The 27,661-nt window shown below is 41.3% G+C and overlaps 1 long non-coding RNA gene across 1 annotated transcript in view; it reads left to right on the forward strand.

Annotated features, from left to right (window-relative positions):
- The first annotated feature begins 4,246 nt into the window (after positions 1-4,246).
- The window catches only part of LOC130366830 (uncharacterized), a 31,348-nt gene continuing 7,933 nt past the window's right edge, over positions 4,247-27,661 (forward strand). Inside the window, exons 1-2 of the long non-coding RNA XR_008891939.1 lie at positions 4,247-4,317; positions 7,041-7,210. This is a non-coding gene — a long non-coding RNA (uncharacterized LOC130366830). The remainder of the gene's footprint in view (positions 4,318-7,040; positions 7,211-27,661) is intronic.

The raw sequence follows: 27,661 nt of genomic DNA on the forward strand, positions 1-27,661 counted from the left end.
GCGATGTATGGTATTAGCCGCGGGTCCCGGCCGTTGATGAGCGCTGGGACCGACGCGATATGATGCAGGATCGCGGTGCGATCCCGCTTCATATCGTGGGAGCCGGCGCAGGACGTAAATGTACATCCTGCGTCTTTAAGGGGTTAAGGTAGGTTAGGTTTTCTGTAATTTTTTTTTTTCACCCTGCAGAATCGCAAACATCATATTTTAATAGTACAATCCAGTGATACCAAATATGTTTTTTATTTGTTTATTTTTTCATATAAAAATGGGAAAAGGTGGGTGATTCGAATTTTTATACTTTAAAAAAACATTGTTTTAAACATTATTTGTTCATTTATTTTTCTTGCACATTTTTAAACTCCATTAGGAACTATTATGAACAACCATTAGATTGCTTACACTGATTAACACTATGCTTTTGCATAGCATTGATCACTTAGATTGCCTTTGGCCACTGCAGAGACTGTTTGGGACAATGTGGCTTCTTCAAGGCTAACCAATGGACACAAGGACTTAACGTGGATGGCCATTAGCGGAGGACTCTCTTTAAAGTCATTCATGCATGCCGGCCTGAACAGAACCAGGTACTGCCCCAGGTGCCCCTAGGAAATATCTATGCACATCTTTTGGCAATGCCCCTTTGTGCAGGGTTTATTGTATGCCCTGGAACTTGAAGTTAGAGACTCGGTACACAGGAACAACCTATGGTACTATTTGGTGCTTTCTGAACTTTTTACTGGTGTTCATGACGTGGAGGCCATCCAGGAGGTTTTAAGGAGGCTATATGGCTGACCAGGAACCGCCTATCTTTAACAAGGAGGACATGTCCATCCAGGACTGCCACAGGCTGATTAACAGCTTGCTTAAAGACTATTCCATCTTGGATAGTCCGGACATTGATGAAGAACGCCCCTCTACTTCCCCACTACCCATATGTTTGCTGAGTAGTTTGGCCGTGTGATTGCCCCCCCCCCCCCCCCCCCCCCTCATAGATCCCACAACCCTCCCTTATCACAGATTGCAATGTGTTGTTTTTCGACTTTTTTTCTTCTATAATGAGTGATGAAGTGAAATGCTAGCCCAGCATGTGGTACAGTGTATAGCTTAGGGAACCTGTGCTGTATATTGTACTATCATGCTGTGTATGATTGGAATTTATTGTATGGTTTGTAATGAGGACTAAATGGTCACCCAAGCTCTTTCAATAAACTATGAAACACATGCCATTGTACAGGAGGCATAAGGACATACGAGGTGTACAGGAAACTAAGTAGCTTGCTATGAAATTCCCTATATAGTTTTTGAAATTTCTTATCTTCACTTTCTTGTCTTATGTAGAAAATAAGAACATAATATATTGTGATTTGAGTTACTTCCCAAACCCATGTACAGATCTGTTTACTGTCTGAGCATTCTTTGGGGAGGAAAGGAATGAGATGCCGGGATAGAAAGCTTTAGTAAACTGTGGCTAGTGAGGCAGATGTAGAGACTAAGAGACAAATGAGGTGAAACCAGAAAAATTTCATTTGTCAGAGAGGACGGAGGAAGAAATTGGAGAGGGAAGCAGGAAATGGAGCAAAGCCAGAGAGATTTACAGAGGCAGGGGCTTCACCGGAGGATGAGACTTTTATTAGCACTTACGTTGCTGACAGGCAGCTATAAACATAATAATAAAATTACTACTAATAAAAATAATATCAGTGACAACCTATTCATATTCATCTGAGATATATATATATATATATATATATATATATATATAGATAGATAGATAGATAGATAGATATAGAGTCTGCCTACCTCATATGACGTAGTGACAAGGAAATAAGCACTCCATATAATAATCTTTTTGGACCCAGAGAGATGATTTATTGTATAAATGAACTGCTCACCCTGGGTGGTGTGTAGGCACATACTCAACAATGGGAATAAGTATAAAGATCGTCTGCTGCCCTCCAGAACATAAACGGTAGTAGATGCTCGGTTTCAAAGGGATCCGGCTCACGGCGCTGATCGACCAGATAGGTAGGTAAACTTAAAAAAGGATTTATTGACCAGAATGCAACGCGTTTCGCTGAGCATGCGCAGCTTCCTCAGGCATCTTGCCTGAGGAAGCAGCGCATGCACAGTGAAACACGTTGCATTCTGGTCAATAAATCCTCTTTTAAGTTTACCTACCTGTCTGGTCGATCAGCGCCGTGAGCTGGATCCCTTTGAAGCCGAGCATCTACTATCATATGACGTAGAGCGGCTAGAACACATCCATTAATCTTCTATATATTACAAGAGCAAGAACAAATCCCCATAGCAAACCTCTCCTGCCCTGGACTGTTCCTAACATGGACAGAGGTGGCAGCAGAGAGCACAGTAGTCAGACAGAAAATAACTATACAATTTCCTCTTTAGTATACAGCATCTAAGTACTGGAAGGATTGAGGTTTTTAAATAGAAGTAATTTATAAATCTGTATAACTTTCTGGCACCAGTTGATTTGAAAAAAGAAAATGTTTTCCACCGGAGTACCCCTTTAAGGAAGTATATTCCTTTGATCACAGACACACAATGAACTGTGATTTACATTAAAGAGCTGAGTGATATGAAAAAAGTCTAGTTTTAAAATATATTGGATATGGGGTACCTGTCCAAGGTGGCTTTCCCCAGTCCACCAGATTGACAGGTCTCTCCTTATAGTAAAAGTTAGTGTCCCACTGTGGGGCCTGTGGTTGGTTGTCATCCACATGTGTCTTTTTTATATTTCTATAGTGTTTTATACTTTTTACTGTGTGTTGCACTGAAACCATATCTGGTACCTAAAAGCTAAAGAGTTAAGATATGCACACATGCATATATATATATATATATATATATATATATATATATATATATACTTACTCTGGGAACCTTCCAGAAGGAAGTGAGGTGCTTGCTCCGGGTTTGCTTTTTTTTTAATGAGAAGAGGAAGAGGAAATGGTCAGTAGTCTAGCGTAGAGTGTGCAAAGCTACTGAGCTAACCGGCAGCATATTCTCCTGTTTTAGACACTGCGATCAACTTTGATCTTGGCGTTTAAAGGGTTAATACCGGGCATTAGCCCGATCGGCGATGTCGGGTATTAGCCACGGGTCCCGGGTGATGATAGCAACCGGGACCCCGCACATACGAAGTGTGCTCAGCTTCTGAGCGCGCGTCATAGATTGGGAGTCGGCCACGGACGTAAACATACGACTGTGGTCATTAACCCCTTAACGACGCAGGACGTATATTTACGTCCTGCGCCGGCTCCCGTGATATGAAGCGGGATCGCGCCGTGATCCCGCATCATATCGCGTCGGTCCCGGCGCTCATCAACGGCCGGGACCCGCGGCTAATACCACACATCGCCGATCGCGGCGATGTGCGGTATTAACCATTTAGAAGCGGCGGTCAAAGCTGACCGCCGCTTCTAAAGTGAAAGTGAAAGTGACCCGGCTGCTCAGTCGGGCTGTTCGGGAGCGCCGCGGTGAAATCGAGGCGTCCCGAACAGCTGACCGAACACCGGGAGGGCCCTTACCTGCCTCCTCGGTGTCCGATCGGCGAATGACTGCTCCGTGCCTGAGATCCAGGCAGGAGCAGTCAAGCGCCGATAACACTGATCACAGGCGTGTTAATACACGCCTGTGATCTGTGTAGAAGATCAGTGTGTGCAGTGTTATAGGTCCCTATGGGACCTATAACACTGCAAAATTATTTTTTTTTTAAATGTTATTAAAGATCATTTAACCCCTTCCCTAATAAAAGTTTGAATCACCCCCTTTTCCCATAAAAAAAATAAAACAGTGTAAAAAAAATAAATTAATAAACATATGTGGTATCGCCGCATGCGTAAATGTCCGAACTATAAAAATATATAATTAATTAAACTGCACGGTCAATGGCGTACGCGCAAAAAAATTCCAAAGTTTTAGGTGGAAAACCCTGCTGGGAGCTGTAGTTTTGCAGCAGCTGGAAACATTCTGGTTGATACACTACTATGGACACTACCTGGTGCCCCTGAGAGTAGAAAAGTTTGGTTATAGAGGTTTTCTGGGGGCTGGGAGGTATTCTAGCTATTGCCTCAAAAGGCTGTAAATGTAAAAAAAAATCTGCTATACTCCCCTTGGTTGTACATACAATGGGGGAGATTTATCAAAACCAGTCTAGTGGAAAAGTTGTTGAGTTTCCCATAGCAACCAATCAGATTGCTTCTTTCAGTTTTGAAAAGGCCATTGAAAAATGAAAGAAGTGATCTGATTGGTTGCTATGGGCAACTCAACAACTTTTTCTCTGTACAGGTTTTGGTAAATCTCCCTAAATATGTCTATATAAATGATAGATTTTATGTTCTATAATAACTTGTATTCTATCATTTCATCCTTTCTGTTAACCTGTAGGGAAGGTTTTGTTTCAGACCCCTGACTTCTCTGTTCCCTTTGCCGTAATGAGGGAAAGCACATGTCGCCGTGTCTTGCTCACTTTATTCACAGTTCATAGAAGTTCATTAATTCCTTTCTCAGCTCACAAAGGGTGACGATAATCTTACTTTCCAGTACAAAATAATTGTGTATGTTCACACTTCATCAGGAAGAGAAGCGTGAACCTGACTGGCGGGCCCTCGTGGGGCCATTATCAGAAGAGACATACACAAATTCCTTATTATTCGCATACTTCTAGTGCTGGGCATTTTTTACTATGCATCCTGGCCCCGTATGTGCACATCCTGCAAAATGAAATACATATTGATCTAAAGAAGAAAAAAAGTAGATCAATAGAACTGCAAGTGCGGGAGATCTGGGCAGAATGTGCTTGCTGAGATGTTCCATCCATGAGCTCGGAATTTTTTCTCTACAACCCAAATCTGTTGTGTACAATAATGGCTTTTATTATTATGTAATAATCATGGAAAGAGTTTTTCCCTATATTTAAGATTAAACCATGACTAACAATATACTTCCTATTTTCTTAGTATTATTTTGATCACCAACTACTGATTTTTTGCCAATGGACATTTTTACTGTGTTAAAGTTACGCTATTGGCTATCTATCTATCCATCCATCCATCCATCTATCTATCTATCTATCTATCTATCTATCTATCATCTATCTATCTATCTATCTATCTATCTATCTATCTATCTATCATCTGTCTATCTATCTATTACATAGATATCTCATATCTATCTATTGTTATATCTGTATCTATCTATCTATCTATCTATCTATCTATCTGTCTATCTCATATCTATCTATCCATCTATCTCATATCTATCTATCTATCTATCTATCTATCTATCAATAAATCTATCTATCACATCTATCTATTATCTATCTTCACTTGAAAAAGGTAGCATGAAGCTACTGAAACGTTGTAACCTTTGATACACCATGGAATAAATGGCACTTCTTTTGGATCTTCTATCTATATATTTATTTATCTATCATATATCTATCTATCTAGACTGCCGCTATATACTGCTGATAGTCGACACAAGAAATCAACACCAGACAAAATATTGGTATATATCTCCTTCTCAGCATATTGGCTAAGGAGCTGTCCCAAGGAGTTCTGTTTATTATACAGAAGTACATTGGGGGAGATTTATCAAAGGATTTAGACTGTTTTTTCTTGTCTAAATTTGTCGCACAGAAAGTCGCAGTCTAAATCTGTGCGACTTTTCTGCGACTTTTGCTCTAGAGGATTTTTAGAACATTATGCATTCTAGTCTATTTTAGACTGAAATGCATTGAAAAATGCATTGGTGCTGAATTTATCAAAAGCGACTTTTCAGCGACAAGTCGCATAGGCTGAAAGTACGCCGAAGTGTCAGACCATGTTGGAGCAGGATTAAATATAGACTAAAGCATAGATCATGCAGTCTGTGCACAGAATTTATCAAGAGCCGTGCGCCATTTGATAAATTAGGTGCACAATAGACCAGACTAACCCTCTGTAGTTTGGTCTATATTGATGCGGAACATAGACAACTTTGATAAATATCCCCCATTGTTTTTTAGAGTTGACAAAAAGGGGAGGTTCGTTATCACGTCAAAATCATCATGATATATTTTGATTGATTATTTGAGTATTGCATCTGTATTTATTAGCATTTTAAGCATTCATTTGCTTCTTAACCATAGGTCACTTATGTTGCCATTTCCCTATTCTACCAGAAAATTCCGGATGTATCTGTCCTTCTGCACAGTCTATATTTCCTCAGATTTTTTCTCTCTAACTTCCAACTTCTTCTTTATCTTGCGTCTTTTGGCCTCGTCCCAAGGTCTTCATCTTAGTTACAAGCAAATAACAAGCTGATATATAGGTTAAGGGTAACAAATATCTTTCTGCAGCATTAGCAATGGCATGTAAGTATTAATATATTGATCAACAATCAGAATCATTATAATCAATTTCAACACATCTACCTATCTATCTATCTATCTATCTATCTACCTATCTATCTACCTATCTAACAATCATTAATTTTCCTTAATATGAATAATATATTGATTAATTACTATTCTCTATTTGGTTATCTATACAGTACATATCATACTTTGCTAAAGAATGCTGTTACACAATGGGCTCTGGCCACTTGTGCTGGCCGTGAGCACATTGCTCCCCTCTCCCCTGCTGCCGGCAGAGCTGGGATTCACATCGCGGGATGCACCCGCATGTGAATACCAGCCTGTCACTTACCACGGTCTTCTGCTGCCTCCTTCACTGTGTCTCAGCTGCAGCACGTGTCCCCGTCTGCGCCGGAGCTCTGAAATTTAAAGGGTCAGTGAGCCCACAATTATGTGTAACACCTAATACTACTCTATATGTCCCTGCATCTCCCACACTTCCCTGTCGGATCTTCAGAGCCCCTAGCCAGAGATTAAGCGTTCCTATTGTCTGTTGCCTTGCCCGTGTATGTGACCCTTCCCCTACGTTATTTGACTACGCACCTTTGTCGCCTGCCCTAACCTTCTGCTAAGTCTGATTTTGCGTGTGCTTCAACCTTCTGTACCTTGTCTTGCCCAGTTACCTGTGTGGTCAAGTTGTATCCGGAGTAGCGACCTGGGTTTCGCCTGCCGTAGTAAGCCCATCCTGCCCTGCAGCAGGCTCTGTTGAAGACCAGCAGCACCTGAGACTCCGCGTTATCTGCCAAACAGGTTGGAGGACCCACATCCAGTAGTGCTACTACCACAACCGTGAGTGTTATGAATGCATTTACTGTACATAGTATAACATTGAAGATTCTTAAACTTTAGAGTAAATTCCTTCTGAGGTTCGAATAGCTAAGATTGAAAAAAAAATGTATAAATCAAGGCAGCAAAACTAGTTTTGTGCTAAGATATATGTACATATTAGAAACATAATCATTTTCAATGTGTTTTAGACACTTTTTAGAAATTTTTTCTCCTAGCTCTACAAAGGGGCAAAGCTCAATAGCTCAGTAACTCATGGAAAGGTTTTCTACAAGTGTTTTGAACAGTGAAGACAGCCAAGACAAAAAAATAAAAATAAAAAAAATGCACAAACCATGTACTGTGGTTTATAAACATAAAGTAACTAAAACAGTAATTTAACTATCACAGCAGCCAATATGCAGAGCCGGCTCCAGGTGTAGGCTAGTCCTTGGGCAACAAAGTCTCCGTTGGCCCACTGTGAGCCTCAAGCATGTTTACTCAGATCACCACCCCCTCCTTGGCTGCGCTTGAGGCTCTGGCATCTACTCCGGCTTGTCTGGCACTGAAGCCGGTCACAGTTAAACTTTTACCTGCATGATGTTCTATAGTTAGTAATTCTTTCACATTTTAGAAATTCCACTTCTTTTATGTTTTAATCTTATTCGCCAAATGTTTCTTTCCTTTCATGTAATGTCACACAGTCTTTCTAGTTGAAGGTTTCACACACATGACCTGACTTTGGTATAGTTCTATTCCACAGGCTCAGTTCTTTAGTTTACGGAGGTGCAAGCCCTATGTGAAAACACATGTATAGTCTACCTGGCCCTTGCCAGAGATCTACCGGAGAAAATATATTAGTAAGCTCCGGTCATACAATACTTTCATGTGAAGTGAGTTGCGTATGCGTGAACAATGGAAGGACAGGTCTCTTAGAAAGTGACATTTTAGTTGACATTTATTGAAGGGAAAAGTACTTTGTACATATTGAGTGAAAAATAATACAGAAACAGGGATGAACAGCAGCAGGAATTATGGACTGATGCACTGAATCAAGTCTATAGAGCCACCCAAACCTGTGTTTTTTCTTATATACATGTGTATTATATCTTACAATTTTTATTGCCCATGATATTTTCTGTCTCACTTACATCAGTCCATGTTTCCTGTGGAGTTTACTATCTAAATTCCCTCCTTGATGTTTTTCTTAATACATATAATATTTCAAGTAATGGATAATAGATTTCTGGAAACGGGACATTGATCCAGAGATTTATTCTGACTGGGAATGTATTCAAGTAATTTTTAAAGAAGTTTAACCCCTTAAGGACCAGGACCATTTTATTTTTGCATTTTCATTTTTTTCTCCTCACCTTCTAAAAATCCTAACTCTTTTATATTTCCATCCACAGACCCATATGAGGGATTGTTTTTTGCATCACCAATTTTACTTTGTAATGAAATCACTTATTTTACCATAAAATATACATAGTAACATAGTAACATAGTTCAAAAGGTTGAAAAAAGACCAGAGTCCATCAAGTTCAACATATATCCCTACTGAGTTGATCCAGGGGAAGGCAAATTACCCTCATACTAAAGGTAAAAATTCCTTCCCGACTCCAAATATGGCATAAGAATAAATCCCCGGATCAACATTCTGTCCCTAAAAATCTAGTATACATAACCAGTGATGTTATTATTCTCCAAAAATGCATCAAGACCCTTTTAGAACTCTTTTACAGAGTTCACCATGACCACCTCCTCAGGAAGAGAATTCCACAGTATCACTGCTCTTACAGTAAAGAACCCCCCTCTGTGCTGGTGTAGAAACCTTCTTTCCTCTAAACGTAGAGGATGCCCCGTTGTTATAGATACAGTCCTGTGTATAAAGAGATCATGGGAGAGATCTCTGTACGGCCCCCTGATATATTTATACATAGTTATTAGGTCTCCCCTAAGCCTTCTTTTTTCTAAACTAAATAACCCTAATACTGATAATCTTTCTGGGTACTGTAGTCCTCCCATTCCCCGCATTATCCTGGTTGCCCATCTTTGAACCCTCTCCAGCTCCACTATGTCTTTCTTGTACACTGGTGCCCAGAACTGTACACAGTATTGTATGCGTGGTCTGACTAGTGATTTGTACAGTGGTAGAATTATTTCCTTGTCATGGGCATCTATGCCCCTATTGATGCACCCCACAATTTTATTTGCCTTGGCAGCAGCTGCCCGACACTGGTCACTACAGATACATTTACTGTTAACTAAGACTCCCAAGTCCTTTTCCACGTCAGTCGTCTCTAGTGTTCTCCCATTTAATACATAATCCCATCCCAGATTTTTCTTCCCCATGTGCATAACCTTACATTTATCAGTGTTGAACCTTGTCTGCCACTTCCCAGCCCAAACCTCCAACCTATCCAGATCTATTTGTAACAGTGCTCTGTCCTCTATTGTGTATACCGCTTTACAGAGTTTAGTATCATCTGCAAAGATTGCTACTTAACTATTCAACCCCTCTACAAGGTCATTAATGAATGTATTAAATAGGACAGGACCCAAGACGGACCCCTGTGGTACCCCACTAGTAACAGTCACCCAATCAGAATAAATACCATTAATAACCACCCTCTATTTCCTATCACTGAGCCAGTTACTTACCCACTTACACACATTCTCCCCTTTCCCAATCCTTCTCATTTTATGCACCAACCTTTCATGTGGAACCGTATCGAATGCTTTGAAAAAATCCAGATACACGACATACAGCAATTCCCCCTGGTCCAGTCTGGAGCACACCTCCTCATAAAAGCTGATCAGGTTAGTTAAACAGGACCGATCCCTCATAAAGCCATGCTGACATGGGGTCATACATTTATTTTTATCAAGATACTCCAAAATAGCATTTCTTAGAAAACCCTCAAACAAGTTACATACAACGGAGGTTAAAGTAACAGGCCTATAATTCCCCGGGTCACCTTTTGACCCCTTTTTAAACATTGGCACTACAATTGCCATGCACCAGTCCTGGGGAACAGTCCCTGTCACTATAGAGTCCCTGAACATTAAAAATCTGGGTCTGTCTATTACATTATTTAATTCCTTTAGAACACGGGGGTGAATGCCATCTAGACCTGGTGATTTGTCTATTTAGATTTTTTGTAGGCGGCACTGTACTTCTTCCTGGGTTAGACAGGTGACCTGTACTGGGGAGTTTACCTTATCTCGCTGTATTTCACCTGGCATTTCATTTTCCTTGGTGAATACAGAGGAGAATAATTTGTTTAATATATTTGCTTTTTCCTGATCCCCATTTATAATTTCTTCCTCATCATTTTTTAAAGGGCCTACACTTTCATTTTTGACCTTTTTGCTATTTATATAGTTAAAGAACATTTTGGGGTTAGTTTTACTCTTTTTGGCAATCTATCTCTATTTCTGTCTCTATTTTTGCGGCTTTTATCAATTTTTTTTTTCATATTTTACATTTTTCTCTATAGATTTTTAATGCTTCTTCACTGCCGTCCTGTTTTAGTAGTTTAAATGCTTTATTTTTGTCATTTATTGCCCCCTTAACGTTCTTATTCATCCATATTCCCTTTTATTCCCATAAGGTATAGTATATACATCTTACAGTGAGAATTCAAAATATTTTTAAAAGTCTCCCATTTAGTGTTAGTATTCTTGTTTTTGAGGACATGATTTCATTTTATATTGTTAAGGGCTTCTTGGAGTTGATTGAACTTTGCCTTCCTAAAGTTCATTGTTTTTGTGGCCCCTCGAGAGATTCCCTTATTGAAGAACAAGTTAGAATGTATTATATTATGAGCACTATTTCCTAGGTATCCTTTTACTTGCACATTAGTTACTCTGTCAGGTCTATTGGTTAATATTAAGTCTAGTAGGGCGCCCCCTATGGTCGGACCCTGCACCATTTGGGACAGATAATTGTCTTTAGCTATAGTCAAAATCCTGTTTCCTTTATGAGATTCACAGGACTCAGTCTCCCAGTTTATATCAGGATAGTTAAAATCCCCCATCATTATTACATCATTTTGATTTGCTGCCTTGTTTATTTGCCTCAGTAATTGATCTTCTGCCTCTTCCATTATGTTTCATGGCTTATAGCAAACCTCTATCAGAATTTTTTTATATTCTTATCTCCATATATTTCTACCCATAATGACTCCACATTATCATTTCCCTCCTATATCCTCTTACAGTGCGACAGACAGGATTTTACATAAAGACAAACTCCTCCCCCTTTCCGTTTTGTCCGATCCTTCCTGAATAGACTATTACCCTGTATGTAGACCGTCCAGTCACAGCTATCGTCCAACCAAGTCTCTGTTCTACCCACTATGTCATAATCCTTCTCAGACATTTTCAACTTCAGTTTGTCAGTTTTATTGGTCAGACTTCTGGCATTAGTCAACTTGCAATTCAATGGTGTATGTTTATTTTTACCTATGACGCCTATCCCAATTAACTATTTTAAACCACCCCCAGATACAGTAATAAGTCCCCCCTCTCTATCTACACTATCTTCCCCCTCCATGTTGAGGTACAGCCCGTCCCTATGGTTGAGCCGGTATTCGACAATGAAGTCGGCCCACTTTTCCATGAACCCAAACCCCTCCTTCCTACACCAGCTTCTGAGCCACTTGTTTACCTCCCTAATCTCCTGCTGTCTCTCTGGTGTGGCTCGTGATACCGGTAATATTTCAGAAAATCTTACCTTGGAGGTCCTTGCCTTAAGCTTGCGGCCTAAGTCCCTGAAATCATTTTTAAGGACACTCCACCTACTTCTTACTTTGTCATTGGTGCCAATATGTACCATTACTGTTGGGTCCTCTCCAGCCCCACCCAGCAACCTGTCAACTCGATCTGCGATGTGCCAAACTCGAGCACCAGGAAGGCAACACACTGTCTTGGTGACAGATTGACCTGTCTGTCCCCCTAATAATTGAGTCCCCCACTACCAGTGCCTGTCTGGCCTGCCCTGCACTCCTCCCTCCTTACTGGAGCATACACCCCTCTGGCAGTAAGAGGCAGAGTCCTGCTGCAGTACTACTAGCTCGTAAATGGCATCCCCCTCATCTGCCAACTGGGGAAACTTGTTGGGGTGTGCCAGTTCAGGACTAGCCTCACTGACACTTCAGGACTCCCTCTACCCCGTTTACTAACTGTAACTCAGCTAACTGCCTGACTGTCCTGCACCTCAGTCCCACTATCCTCCCCCACCTCTATCCCAGAGAGTACTTGCTCAGTGAGCAGTAGACTTCTTTCAAAGTTGTCAATGCATCTCAGTGTTGCCAGTTTCTCCTCTAGATCCAGGATCTGGGCTTCCAAATAAACAACTCACACACATCTCACACAATATGCACCCTCAAACTGCTGTTCTGGGATTGCATACATTGTGCAAGATGTACACTGGACTGCATTTTCCAACTTGGAGGTCATACTAGATTTGGGGATTGCAAAAATTAACAGTAAAAAACAAAACAAAAAAAAAAAAAAAATAAAAACTATCAAATATTTCAATTTAAACTCCCTGAATTTAAAGTCCCTTAATTTTAAGTCCCTCTCACTTTTATACTTACACTCACTTATATACTTCACACTCTTGTATACAGACACACAATCACTAGCTCAAACAGTCGCTTAGTGTACTTGCTTTTATATTTACCACAAACCACCTCTCTCTCTCTCTCTTCCACTGCCTGGAAGAATCATTTAGAAGAGGTTTTCTTCTGGGATGACAGCCATGCAGACCAATTTCATGCAGTGTGTGGAGTATGATCTGAGCACTGACATGCTGCCCCCCCCCACCCCCACCCCTTAAATCTTTGCAGCAAAGCTGGCAAACACATCTTCTGATCATTACGTTAATCATGTGTATTCAACTTCTTTGATCAAGCATGTTTAGACCTTTTTTGAATGGAACCTGTCCTGTAAAACAGCTGTATGATCTTGCCCACTGTTCTGAAGTTCATGTGGGCAATATTTTATAGCCACATCTTTATGTAGAGTTTTTTGAAATGTGGTGCCATGTTGAACTTTAACCCCTTAAGGACTCAGGGTTTTTCATTTTTTTGCACTTTCCTTTTTTTCCTCCTTACCTTTTAAAAACCATAATCCTTTCAATTTTCCACCTAAAAATCCACATTATGGCTTATTTTTTGCGTCACCAATTCTACTTTGCAGTGACATTAGTCATTTCACCCAAAAATTCACAGCGAAACGGAAAAAAAAATCATTGCGCGACAAAATCGAAGAAAAAACGCCATTTTGTGACTTTTGGGGGCTTCTGTTTCTACGCAGTGCATATTTCGGTAAAAATGACACCTTATCATTATTCTGTAGGTCCATACGTTAAAATGATGCCCTACTTATATAGGTTTGATTTTGTCATACTTCTGGAAAAAATCATAACTACATGCAGGAAAATTTATACGTTTAAAAATGTCATCTTCTGACCCCTATAACTTTTTTATTTTTCCACGTACAGGGCGGTATGGGAACTCATTTTTTGTGCTGTGATGTGAAGTTTTTATTGGTATGATTTTTGTTTTGATCTGACTTTTTAATCACTTTTTATAAATTTTTAATGGTATAAAAAGTGACCAAAAATACGCTTTTTTGGATTTGGAATTTTTTTGCGCGTAGGCCATTGACCATGCGGTTTAATTAATGACATATTTTTATAGTTCGGAAATTTATGCACGCGACGATACCACATATGTTTATTTTTTTATTTATTGACACTTTTATTTTTTTTTATGGGAAAAGGGGGGTGATTCAAACTTTTATTAGGGAAGGGGTTAAATGACCTTTATTAACACTTTTTTTACTTTTTTTTTTTGCAGTGTTATAGGTCCCATAGGGACCTATAACACTGCACACACTGATCTCTCATGCTGATCACTGGCGTGTATTAACACGCCTGTGATCAGTGTTATCGGCGCTTGACTGCTCCTGCCTGGATCTCAGGCACAGAGCAGTCATTCGTTGATCGGACACCGAGGAGGCAGGTAAGGGCCATCCCGGTGTCCTGTAAGCTGTTCGGTACACCGTGATTTCACCGCGGCGGTCCCGAACAGCCCGACTGACTAGCCGGGATAGTTTTACTTTCCCTTTAGAAGCGGCGGTCAGCTTTGACCGCCACTTCTAAAGGGTTAATACCGCACATTTCCGCGATCGGCGATGTGTGGTATTAGCCGCGGATCCCGACCGTTGATGAGCGCCGGGACCGACGCGATGTGATGCGTCATATCGCGGGAGCTGGCGCAGGACGTAAAAATACGTCCTGCGTTGTTAAGGGGTTAAATAACAAATATTAGAGAGTGTGAGAGCCTTAACACCTAATTTAAGAGATCTTTTCCCATTTGCCCAAAGTCTAAAGGGAAAGTAAAAGCATCCCGGCAGCTCAGTCGGGCTGTTCGGTGAAACCGCGGCATTCCGAACAGCTAAGAGGATTGGGGGAGGGTCACTACCTGTCTCCTCTCCATCCAATCAATGATCTGCTGCTCCATGTCTGCTCAGCAAAAATGGTGTAAAAAAAAGTGAATAAATGTGATTCAACCCCTTCCCTAATAAAAGTTTGAATCCCCCCCCCCCTTTTTTCCATTAAAAAAATTGTAAACAAAAATACACATAAACATATGTGGTATCGCCACGTGCATAAATGTCAGAACTATAAAAATATAATGTTAATTAAACCGCATGGTTAATGGCATACAGGTTCAAAAATTCCAAAGTCCAAAATTGTGTATTTTTGGTCACTTTGCATACCATCAAAAAATGTGTAAAATGCGATCAACAAATGAGCCTTCATAAAGCCCTGCATGCAGAAAAATAAAAAAAGTTATAGGAGTCAGAAGAAGAAAATTTTAAACATTCAAATTTTTATACAAAAAGTCATCATTTTTTTAAACAGGTAAAACAAAATCAAACCTATATAAGTTGGGTATCATTTTAATTGTATGGACCGTAAAGTGCACTGTGTAGAATCGGAAGCCCCCAAAAGTTACAGAATGGCACCTTTTTTTTCAATTTTGCCTCACAAATATAATTTTTTCGGGTTTTGCTGTAGATTTGGTGAAATGATTGACAATATTACAAATTAAAATTGGTGGCACAAAAAAACAAGCCCTCATATGGGTCTGTAGGTGAAAAACTGAAAGCATTATGATTTTTAGTAGAGAAGAAAAAAACTAAAGTGCATGAAGGTAAAAAGCTCCGTCCTCTAAGGGTTAAAGGGGTTATCCAGGAAAAAACTTTTTTTTTTTTTTTTAAATCAACTGGCTCCAGAAAGTTTAACAGATTTGTAAATTACTTCTATTAATTTTTATTAATCCTTTCAGTACCTATGAGCTGCTGAAGTTGAGTTTTTCTTTTCTGTGCTCTTCTGATGACACCTGTCTTGGGAACTGTCCAGAGTAGAAGCAAATCCCTATAACAAACCTCTTCTACTGTGCAGTTCCCGAGACAGAGAGAGAGCAGAGATGTCAGCAGAGAGCACTGTTGCCAGACAGAAAAGAACAACTCAACTTCAGTAGCTGTTAATTATTGAAAGGTTTAAGATTTTTTAATAGAAGTAATTTAAAAATCTGTTTAAATTTTTGGAGCCAGTTGATAAATAAAATAAATTTTTTTCCTGGAATACCCCTATAACCCCTTCCCGCATATGGACGTTTATGAACGTCCATTTTTCCTGTCATTAAACGTTCAATACATTTTCTATCACCATGTCCCGTGGCATAGTGATAGAAACGTCATCGCAGCTGTTCTGAACAGCTGACCGATGACACGATGCAGCTGGGGACCAATCAGATTGGTCCCCTCCTGCTGATCGTTGTCTTTGGTCAGTCAGTAAGTGACTGACCAATGACATGTGACTTGTAGGTTTCCGGGCTGATTGGGTCTCTGGTGACCCGATAACCTGGAAAATAGGGATGATCGGATCTGTCAGAGACATCTCCGATCATCCTGAGGGAAAGGAGCGAGGTGCCACCTTCTCCTATCGCCAGCCAGGACTAACCTATAGAAGTTGGGGGTGGGCGAGTTAAAGTTTAAATCACTGCTCTGCCCGCCCCTGGATGTCGGGGCAGAGCAGGGGGGAAAGAAGATGGTGGCAGGTGATCGCGGCGGGACCTGTGGCATGGGGCGGAGGCAGCGGTGGAGGCAGCAGTGAAGATCAGTGTTAAGTGATCTTCACTGTCGCCTTCTAGGAGTTGCCAAACTGTTGTAGTTTTGCAACATCTGGAGGGCCACAGTTTGAAGACCACTGTGCAGTGATGTCCAAACTGTAGCCCTTCAAGATGTTGCAAAACTACAACTTCCAGTATGCCCAGACAGTCCAGACATGCTGGGAGTTGTAGTTCTGTAACATCTGGCCCTTCAGATGTTGCAAAACTACAACTCCCAGCATTCCTGGGCAGTCTGAGCATGCTTGGAGTTGAAGTTTTTGAACATCTGGAGGGCTATCGTTTGGACACCACTCCACAGTAGTCTCCAAACTGTTCTCCTCAAGTTGTTGCATAACTACAACTCCCAACATGTCCTTTGGCTGTCTGGGCATGCTGGGAGTTGTAGTTTTGCAACAGCTGGAGGCACACAAGTTGGGAAACACTGAGTTAAGTAACAAACTCTCAGTGATTTGCAACCAGCGTGCCTCCAGCTTGTGCATAACTACAACCCCCAGCATGCATGGACAGCCAAAGGGCTTGCTGGTAGTGGTAGTTTTGCAACAGCTGGAGGTAATTCTTGCATCCGGGTCCGTCCCTATGCAAATCCCTTAGTTAGGCCTCAAATGCACATGGAGCTCTCTCACTTTGGAGCCCTGTCGTATTTCAAGGCAACAGTTTAGGGCCACATTTGGGGTATTTCTGTACTCAGGAGAATTTGACTAACAAATTTTGGGGGGGCTTTTTCTCCTTTTACCCCTTATGAAAAGGTAAAGTTGGGGTCTACTCTAGCATATTATTGTAAAAAAAAAAAATGTTTACACTAAAATGCTGGTGTTGCCCCATACTTTTCCTTTTCACAAGAGGTAAAAGGAAAAAAAGACCCCCAAAATTTGTAACACAATGTCTTCTGAGTATGGAAATACCCCATATGTGGGCGTAAAGTGCTCTGCAGGCGCACAACAAGGATCAGGAGTGAGAGAGCGCCATGTACATTTGAGGTAATTTGCACAGGGGTGGCTGATCGTTACAGTAGTTCTGACATAAACGCAAAAAAAACGCAAGGTGGCCTTGACGTGGCGAGTGGGCTTGTACTTGTTGATCAAAAATGTATACTAACAACCTGTTAGTTTTTGATATTATGCTGAGAAGCAATCAGATCATTATACAAGAATGTAGATGTGCACCATGTCCCCACCCACATGTGACCCCATTTTGGAAACTATACCCCTCACAAGGAGTATAGCGAGGCTTAACACCCCACAGGTGTTTGACAAATTTTCGTTAATGTTGGACGTGAAAAGGATTTTTTTTTTATTTTTTCACTAATATGCTGGTGTTATTCTAAATTTTTCATTTTCATAAGGGGTAATAGGAAAAAAGCCCCCCAAATTTGTAACACCATTTCTTCTGAGTATATAAATACCCCATATGTGGATATAAAGTGCTCTGCGGGTGAACTACAATGCTCAGAAGAGAAGGAGTGCCATTTGGCTTTAGGAGAGAGAATGTGTCTGGAATTTAAGGCCATATCCGTTTACAAAGCCACCATGGTTCCAGAACAGTGCCCCCCCCACATGTGACCCCCCCCCCCCCCACATGTGACCCCATTTTGGAAACTACATCCCTATAGGAATGTAAAAAGGGGTGAAGTGAGCATTTACACCCCACAGGTGTCTGTCCATAAAAATGAAAATTTTTAATTTTTCATTTGCACAGCCCACTGTTCCAAACATCTGTCAAAGGCCAGTGGAGTGTAAATGCTCACTGCACCCCTTATTATATTCTGTGAGGGGTGTAGTTTCCAAAATAGGGTCCCATGTGGGTGGCGGGGGTCCATTATTCTGGTAGCATGGGGACTTTGTAGATGCACATGGCCCCCGACCTCCATTCCAAACACATTCTCCAAAAGCCCAATGGTGCTCCTTCTCTTCTGAGCATTGTAGTTCGCCCGCAGAGCACTTTACATCCACATATGGTGTATTTCCATACTAAGAAGAAATGGGGTTACAAATTTTGGGGGGCCTTTTCTCCTATTACCTCTTGTAAAAATTGTAAATTTGGTAAAAAAAACAGCATTTTAGTAAAAATTTTTTTTTTTTTTTTCGTTTACACATCAGACTTTAACGAAAAGTCGTCAAACACCTGTGGGGTGTTAAGGCTCACTGCACCCCTTGTTAAATTCCTTGAGGGGTGTAGTTTCCAAAATAGTATGTCATGTGTTTTTATTTTTATTTTTACTGTTCTGACACCATAGGGGCTTCCTAAATGTGACATGCCCCCAAAAACCATTTCAGCAAAATTTGCTTTCCAAAAGCCAAATGTGGCTCCTTCTCTTCTGAGCATTGTAGTAGGCCCGCAATGCACTTGACGTCCACACATGGGGTATTTCCATACTCAGAAGAGATGGAGGGAATTTTCTCCTATTACCCCTTGTAAAAATGTAAAATTTGGGGGTAAACTAGCATTTTAGTAAAAAAAAAAAATTCATTTACACAGACGACTATAATGAAAAGTCCTCAAACACCTGTGGGGTGTTAAGGCTCACTGTACCCCTTGTTTCGTGCCTATGTGGGGGTTTCTGGTATGCCATGTGGGGGTTTCTACTGTTCTGGCACCATAGGGGCTTCCTAAATGTGACATGCCCCTCAAAAACCATTTCAGAAAAACTCATTCTCCAAAATCCCATTGTTGCTCCTTCCCTTCTGAGCACTCTACTGCGCCCGGTAAACACTTTACATACACATATGAGGTATTTCCTTACTCAAGAGAAATTGGGTTACAAATTTTGGGGTGATTTCTCTCCTTTTACCCCTTGTAAAAATGAAAAAAAAAACTGGGTCTACCAGAACATGCGAGTGTAAAAAATGCAGATTTTGAATATTCTCCTTCTCTTTGCTGCTATTCCTGTGAAAAACCTAAAGGTTAAACACACTTAATGAATGTCATTTTGAATGCTTTGAGGGGTGCAGTTTTTATAATGTGATAATTTATGGGGTATTTCTAATATTAAGGCCCTTCAAATCCACCTCAAAACTGAACTGGTCCCTGAAAAATTCAGATTTTGAAAATTTTGTGAGAAATTGGAAAATTGCTGCTGAACTTTGAAGCCCTCTGATGTCTTCCAAAAGTAAAAACATGTCAACTTTATGATGCAATCATAAAGTAGACATATTGTATATGTGAATCAATATATCATTTATTTGGTATGTCTTTTTTCCTTACAAGCAGGGAGCTTCAAAGTTAGGAAAATGCCAAATATTCTATTTTTCATGAAATTTGGCAATTTTTCACCAAGAAATGATGCAAGTATCGACAAAAATTTACCACTATGTTAAAGTTGAATATGTCACAAAAAAACAGTCTTGGAATCAAATTCATAAGTAATAGCATCAAAGAGTTATTAATGCTTAACCCCTTAACGACGAAGGACGTATATTTACATCCTCCGCCGGCTCCCGCAATATGCCGCAGGGTCACGCGGTGTCCCCGCGTCATTTCGAGTCGATCCTGACGGCTGTCAACGGCCAGGACCCGGGGCTAATACATGACATCACCGATCGCAGTGATGCCCCGTATTAACCCTTCAGACGCGGCGATCAAAGCTGACTGCCGCGTCTGAAGTGAAAGTGAAAGCAACCCGACTGCTCAGTCGGGCTGTTCGGGACCGCCGCGGTGAAATCGCGGTGTACCGAACAGCTTACAGGACACCGGGAGGGCCCTTACCTGCCTCCTCGGTGTCTGATCGACAAATGACGGCTCCGTGCCTGAGATCCAGGCAGGAGCAGTCAAGCGCCGATAACACTGATCACAGGCGTGTTAATACACGCCAGTGATCAGCATAAGATATCAGTGTGCGCAGTGTTATAGGTCCCTATGGGACCTATAACAATGCAAAAAAAAGTAAAAAAAAAATGTTACTAAAGGTCATTTAACCCCTTCCCTAATAAAAGTTTGAATCACCCCCCTTTTCCCATAAAAAATAAAACAGTGTAAATAAAAATAAAAATAAACATATGTGGTATCGCCGCGTGCGTAAATGTCTTAACTATAAAAATATATCATTAATTAAACCACACAGTCAATGGCGTATGCGCAAAAAAATTCCAAAGTCCAAAAAAGCGTATTTTTGGTCACTTTTTATACCATTAAAATATGAATAAAAGTGATCAAAAAGTCTAATCAAAACAAAAATGGCACCAATAAAAACATCAGATCACTGCGCAAAAAAAGAGTCCTCATACCGCCCTGTACGTGGAAAAATAAAAAAAGTTATAGGGGTCAGAAGATGACATTTTTAAACATATACATTTTCCTGCATGTAGTTATGATTTTTTCCAGAAGTACGACAAAATCAAACCTATATAAGTAGGGTCTCATTTTAACCGTATGAACCTACAGAATAATGATAAGGTGTCATTGTTACCGAAATATGCACTGCGTAGAAAAACTGAAGCCCCCAAAAGTTACAAAATGGCATTTTTTTCTTCGATTTTGTCGCACAATGATTTTTTTTCCATTTCAATGTGAATTTTTGGGTAAAATGACTAATGTCACTGCAAAGTAGAATTGGTGATGCAAAAAATAAGCCATAATGTGGATTTTTAGGTGGAAAATTGGAAGGGCTATGGTTTTTAAAAGGTAAGGAGGAAAAAACGAAAGTGCAAAAACTGAATAACCCTGCGTCCTTAAGGGGTTAAAGTGACAGTGGTCAGATGTGCAAAAAACGCTCTGGTCCTTAAGGTGAAAATGAGCTTGGTCCTTAAGAGGTTAAATACTGTTATACAGCCTGTCCACTCACTACTTTACATTGTAGCAGAGTGTTATTTCTTTAGTTTTGTCACATGAAAATATATAAGAAGACATTTACAAAAATTTGAGCCGTGGACTCATTTATGTGATATACTGTCATTGTAAACAATGAGGAATTTGCTGACACCAGGCTCAACATCATATAATCCATCCCTTCCTCTTGAGATGACCGAAAATAAGCCACATTATCCTTTTTAAACAATGCAACCCCTGGAAGAAATTTACAACTTTTCCTTGCTGCTTGTCACGATTCGGCTGGCTGGAGGTGGATCCTCTGTGCCAGAGAGGGATTGGCGTGGACCGTGCTGGTGGACCGGTTCTAAGTTGCTACTGGTATTCACCAGAGCCCGCTGCAAAGCGGGATGGTCTTGCAGCGGCGGTAGCAACCAGGTCGTATCCACCAGCAACGGCTCAACCTCTCTGACTGCTGAAGATAGGCGCGGTACAAGGGAGTAGACAAGAGCAAGGTCGGACGTAGCAGAAGGTCAGGGCAGGCAGCAAGGATCGTAGTCAGGGGCAACGGCAGGAGGTCTGGAACACAGGCTAGGAACACACAAGGAAACGCTTTCACTGGCACAATGGCAACAAGATCCGGCGAGGGAGTGCAGGGGAAGTGAGGTATAAGTAGGGAGTGCACAGGTGAACACACTAATTAAGCCTGCTGCGCCAATCAGTGGCGCAGTGGCCTTTTAAATTGCAGAGACCCGGGGCGCGCGTGCCCTAAGGAGCGGGGCCGCGCGCGCCGGGACAAGACCGACGGGGAACGGGTCAGGTACGGGAGCCGGGATGCGCATCGCGAGCGGGCGCCTCCCGCACCGCGAATCGCATCCCGGCTGAGAGAGATACTGCAGCGCACCCGGTCAGCAGGTCTGACCGGGGCGCTGCAATTGCGAGGATGTTGCGAGCGCTCCGCTCGGCGTAACACTGCTGCTGCTACTGCTACAATCAGGCACCTGGCTGCTGCTGCTACCTGTGCTGGGTTTGGGCAAATGGGTGGTGTCCACAGTGCTGGGCCTGCCACCAACATGTTTACAGGCAGAGAACATGGCAGGGGTGCTTTTTCTTCCACCCTGTCCTCATGCAACTATCGCAGTAAAAATTAAAAATGTCTACAGTGATTTGAACAACTGTGGTAAAGTAGTACCTTCTTTGGGAAAAGCATAGCAAATACAGAAAATGTGCAGCAAGAAATGCAATGTGTGAATACAGCCTCAAGAAAAACACCTTATAGAGAAGGCTAAAACGTTGCGATTACTTTGCATTGACTGCATGGGAGGATAGAACCTATGTTTTGTGCACTGGACTGCTGGAGTGCCGTTTTGTCTTTTTTTTTTTTTTTTTTTACTTTGTATTTCTGTGAGACCATTTAGTAGGGTCTTGAAGCAGGCTGAGCACCTGTATTTTCCAAGGACTACAAGTCCCTGCACTGTGCCGCTTCATTCTAAATATTTTTAGACAGCATCAGGAAAGGTGTATATCTACTATAAAACCTGATACTAAAAAAATAAAATAAAAAAAGCTGTATATAGATCTTGGTAGAGAGGGGAGGGGAAAGGTCTTTGAGCTGCTAAGAGGGGACCTGGTAGTTGAAAATGTTATCCTGTAGTTTACATAAAGTAAGCTGACCCAAGACTGACTTCCTTTTGTCACTTTAAGCCATACAGCTTTGGGTCATACTGGTGACTTTGACTGTGGGTCATACTGGAGACCACATGACCAAGGAAAGAGGTAGGGAAGATCTAAACAAACTGAAGGCAAAGAAAAACAAGTTATGCTAAAACTATATTACCTTTCAAGCCATGTATTATCCAAGCAGAAAATGTCCTAAATAAGGGACTATCCTTCTGTCCAACTGGAAAGTTGGACGAGTTCAAAGTGTTTGTAGATCTGAATGCTTACATTAGAAAGCTTCCATTACTCACCCGCCACTTCACCATGGTTGAGGAAAACAGAACAAAACCAGCGGTCACACAAGAGGACTTTGCGTCCAACTTGGATCCTCTGGCTACATACCGACTTGAAACCAAAGTCCACATTTTACCCCATATACCATAAAGGGGAATTTATTGAAACACTCTAGTGGCAAAAGAATTCCGGAGCATCAATAGCAAGTGCAAGTTCAGACGTAACCTTACATCCACCCAGGAAAAGGCTATGAAAGATCTAGCCCAAAACAGGGATATTGTTATCTGCAATGCAGGTAAAGGAGGCTTAGTAGTGATACAGAATAGTTCCACCTATCTTGCTGAAGCCTTTAAAATTATTTCTGATCAAGACTACTACATTGAGTTGCCTACAGATCCAACATAGAATTTCATGCAGGAGTGCAACCAACTTGTGGATCATGTATATGACCTTGGAGTACTCAACAAAAAAAGAACACAATTTCATCAAGGTTGAGAACAAAAAAACACCAGTGTTCTATCACCTCCCTAAACTCCACAAGGATCCTACTAATCCCCCAGGACGCCCCATCATCTCGGGGTTAAACTCCATTACAAGTAATCTATCCAACTGTGTAGACATTCTTCTACAAAACTACTTGGTGGAATTGAATTGTCATTATAGCTCAAGGACACACAGACACTTATAGAATTACTGGGCCCAATAACTTGGAAACCTAGCTTCAAGTGGGCAACACTCGATGTTTCGACACTGTACTTGAATATTCCCTATCAATGAGGAATCAAGGTTATCACAGCAGTCCTCTCTAAAGACACCACAATGACTATGGAGCAGAATAAATTTATTGCAGACAACATCGCGTTTATATTGTCACATGACTATTTCATCTTCAAACAGAAAATGTTCCTTCAAATAACGGGGACCGCCTTGGGGACGAATTTCACTCCAGCCTTCGCAAATCTTTACATAGGGGGCCTATGAAAATGAATATATTTATACCAACCACCCATGGAGTCAGTGCATTACTCTTTATAAAAGGTATATCGACAATCTGCTTTTTATTTGGGATGGATCAGAAGAACAATTTATTAATTTTACAAACTACTTAAACACTAATGATTTGAACCTCAAACTTTCGGGGAAATGCATGAGGGACAAAATGGATTACCTTGACTCTGAATTAACATCCGAGGGCCCCACCATCATCAACAAGACATATTTCAAAGCAGTAGACTGTAACAGCCTGCTTGATTACAAGAGCTGCCATTTTGATAAATGGAAGAAGAGTAAGCCCTATGGCCAGTTCCATAGAGTAAGTCATAACTGCACAAAAGAGTCTGATTTTCAAACACAGAGCAAAATTACAGTATAATGAAAAGATTGTGTGGAAAAGGATATCCCATAAGCATAATACAAACAGCCAAGAAGAAGGCATTAACATCTTGTCAGACCGCTATCAATAATGGCACAAAAAAGATGACCTGTGAAGATTTCAGATTCAATTTTATAACAGACTTTGCAGCAGGATACAAGACTGTGAAACAGATCTTTATTACACATTGGAACTTATTGAGACATGATCCCATTTTCAAGGAAATCCTACCGAAGAAACTTGAATTTACATATAGGGGAGCCAGAAACATCAAGAATAACGTTGCTCCAAACCGTCTACGTAAGATTAAGAAAGAGAGCAATGACACCCCTTCTGTGAAAGGCTCTTTTAAATGCTATAATAAAACCTGTAAACCTGTAAACTGTGTATGAAGAATAGCGTTAAGTCTTTCACCAGCAATCAGACAGGTGAAAACTTCCAAATCAAAACTAAAATGGACTGCGGTTTGTTTGTAATCTACCTTTTGGAATGAACATGTTCGCTACAATACATAGATCGGACCACACAACAACTGAGGAGTAGAATCAATGGTCATAGGTACAATGTTACACACAAATTTTCCAAACAGTGTATCGTGGCATGCATTGGAAAAACATAACAGCAACTTCCAAGAATTCACAGTGACAGCACTGGAACATATTTCAGAAGATATTGATGACCGCTTTGGCAAACTTTGTAGACTTGAGTCCTACTGGATTTGTAAAATGGATACACTGTATCTGTCCTGACTTTATGAATGCCTGGACCATGTTTAAACTATTACCAACATACGGAACTCATAGACAACCCTTTAATACACACCATTCATATTTTTTCCTATTTATAGGAATAGAGTGTAGACCATATATATATATATATATATATATATATATATATATATATATATATATATATTGTAGTAAAGTGTATGGGAAAGTGGTGGATGGGTTTTATATTTCACCTGGTTTCCTCAGCCAGGTACGATAAAGGAAATCCAGAAGGCTATATACTGCTTTCACAGAACATAGTCTGCTAGGGCTCTTTTGTTTAAGTTACATGGGCTGGATTTCCTGGACTGGAATACAGGTTGGAAGCGGGAGTGCTTCAGTCCACACCCCTAGTCCACTACGGGTTTCACTAATCCAAGGTGTTTTCAGGTGAGGCTTCCTGTGCTGATTACTAGGGAGGATGCCCTATAGTAAAGGGTTGTTCGGGTTTGAGTGCTAGAGAGACTAAGATGAGAAGCAGCCACAGCCAGAACTGCAGCTCAAACCTACCAGGTCTGAACCTTCCTCTATGGACATTTTGTGAATTTGCTTCTGGCTAGACATTAGGCCCACAGTAGGATAGTCAGGTATCCTGATGTTTAGTTAGAGCCGGATATGCTTAGGTTTTGTTGTTTTGTTTGCACTGTGCTTTATGCCTAAAATCGTTTAAATCCTCTTAGACATTTGAAACCCGCTGCCTGAGTGAATACTGTAATTTCCCACCCCACCGTGTGAGCTGTTGCCTACAATTAGTGGAGGATGCAGGCAAAATTTTACTAGGGGCAATGGCATGACAAAACACTGAATTTTAATTTTGTGGACATTGAAAGGGCCAGAAGCATATGCCCTGGGTGAAAGCTGCTGCTGCATTGCAAGGCCCATCCAGCACAATGGAAGAGGTGATAAAGCAGCTGATATAGGCTAATCTGAGACATGACCAGTCCTTGGAACAGCAACAGAAGTTTCATGCAGAAGCTTTTCAAGCCTAGCAACAAGCACAACAACAGGAAAGAAATTGCTTGTTAATGGGGCATATTGCTGCGCTCAGAGAGACTGTTTTGGCTCAGAGACCTCACAGGTGGAGAGAGCCCGCCTGAGACTGTGAATATGAGGAGGGCTGTTCAGTGGGTCTTACAAAAAAATGGCACCTGATGATGACGTTGAGGCCTACCACACCGTATTTGAGAGAGTGGCAGAGAGAGTGCCAGTCGCAGAGTGGGCAGAAGTGATTGTGCCCTTTCTAACAGGTGAACCGCCTATCATGACCTCAGGGAGCAGGATCTTTGGGACTATGCTAAACTAAAAATGGAGATCCTTGCTCACCTTGGTGTTTTACGCCAGCTGTTCGTACCAGGAGAGTCCACAGTTAGAGCTACGCCAAGGACAAACCCAAAGATGTATGATGTTATTCATCTTGCACAAAAGTGGCTGGAACCAGAATTCTCTACAACCGTCCAGATTGTGAAAAAGATCGTAGTGGACCATTACTTCAGGACCCTCCCAACAGAGTTACAACAATGGGTTGCACAAGGAGAACCCTCAGACTGCTGAGCAGCTTGTTAACATGGTGGAAAGGTTCGTAGCAACTGAGGACTACCACCGTGATGTCCCTGCAGTACCGACACCTTCCAGAACCGTCAAACCCGTGACATCTGTGGGTAAGAAAGTTCCAGCTGGAGGTGTGTGGAAAATTGTGAATGGGAGCAGGGCTCTAGAGTTTGGGCAAGGGAAAAAGACTGATCCTGAACCCCAGGGGCTTCCCAGTCCTAGAAAGGACTCCATGATAAAGAAGCCAGGGACCCCCCAGTGCTGGAGGTGTTATGAGAGGGGACACATAGCCGCCTATTGCCTTCTTTCCCGTCAGCCCATGGTGTGTAATGCTAGCTGGCGACAGTCGCTATTTGCAGAACCTGCTTTTGCAGTCGTTCCAGGGTCAGAGACTGAGCCACATGTATGTATGGTAAATATAAATGACTGCTCCATGAAGGCCCTTTTAGACTTGGGTAGCCTGGTATCTTTGGTTTGGGCCAGCCTTGTGGCTAGGGACTATGTGCTGAACAAACACATAAGAGTGCTATGCATCCAAGGAGACATTGCAGCTAACCCTGTGGTCCCTGTTAAGTTGGTGACTCCATCTGGAACTGTGACCTACAAAGTCGGGGTTGTGAAACAACATATGTATGCAATTATATTAGGCTGTGATTTCCCATTTCCCTTTTGGACATAGGTAGCCTGGTATCTTTGGTTCGGGCCAGCCTTGTAGCTAGGGACTATGTGCCGAACAAACACAAAAGAGTGCTATGCATCCAAGGAGACATTAGGGGATATTTATCAAAGGATTTAGACTGTTTTTCCTGTGGGGTGTATGGGGTGTATGAAGAAGTGAAAAGATAATTAGTGTTGCTCGCGAATATTCGCAATTCAAATA

This window comes from Hyla sarda, chromosome 4 (assembly GCF_029499605.1).
Source record: "Hyla sarda isolate aHylSar1 chromosome 4, aHylSar1.hap1, whole genome shotgun sequence".
Lineage (NCBI taxonomy): Eukaryota > Metazoa > Chordata > Amphibia > Anura > Hylidae > Hyla > Hyla sarda.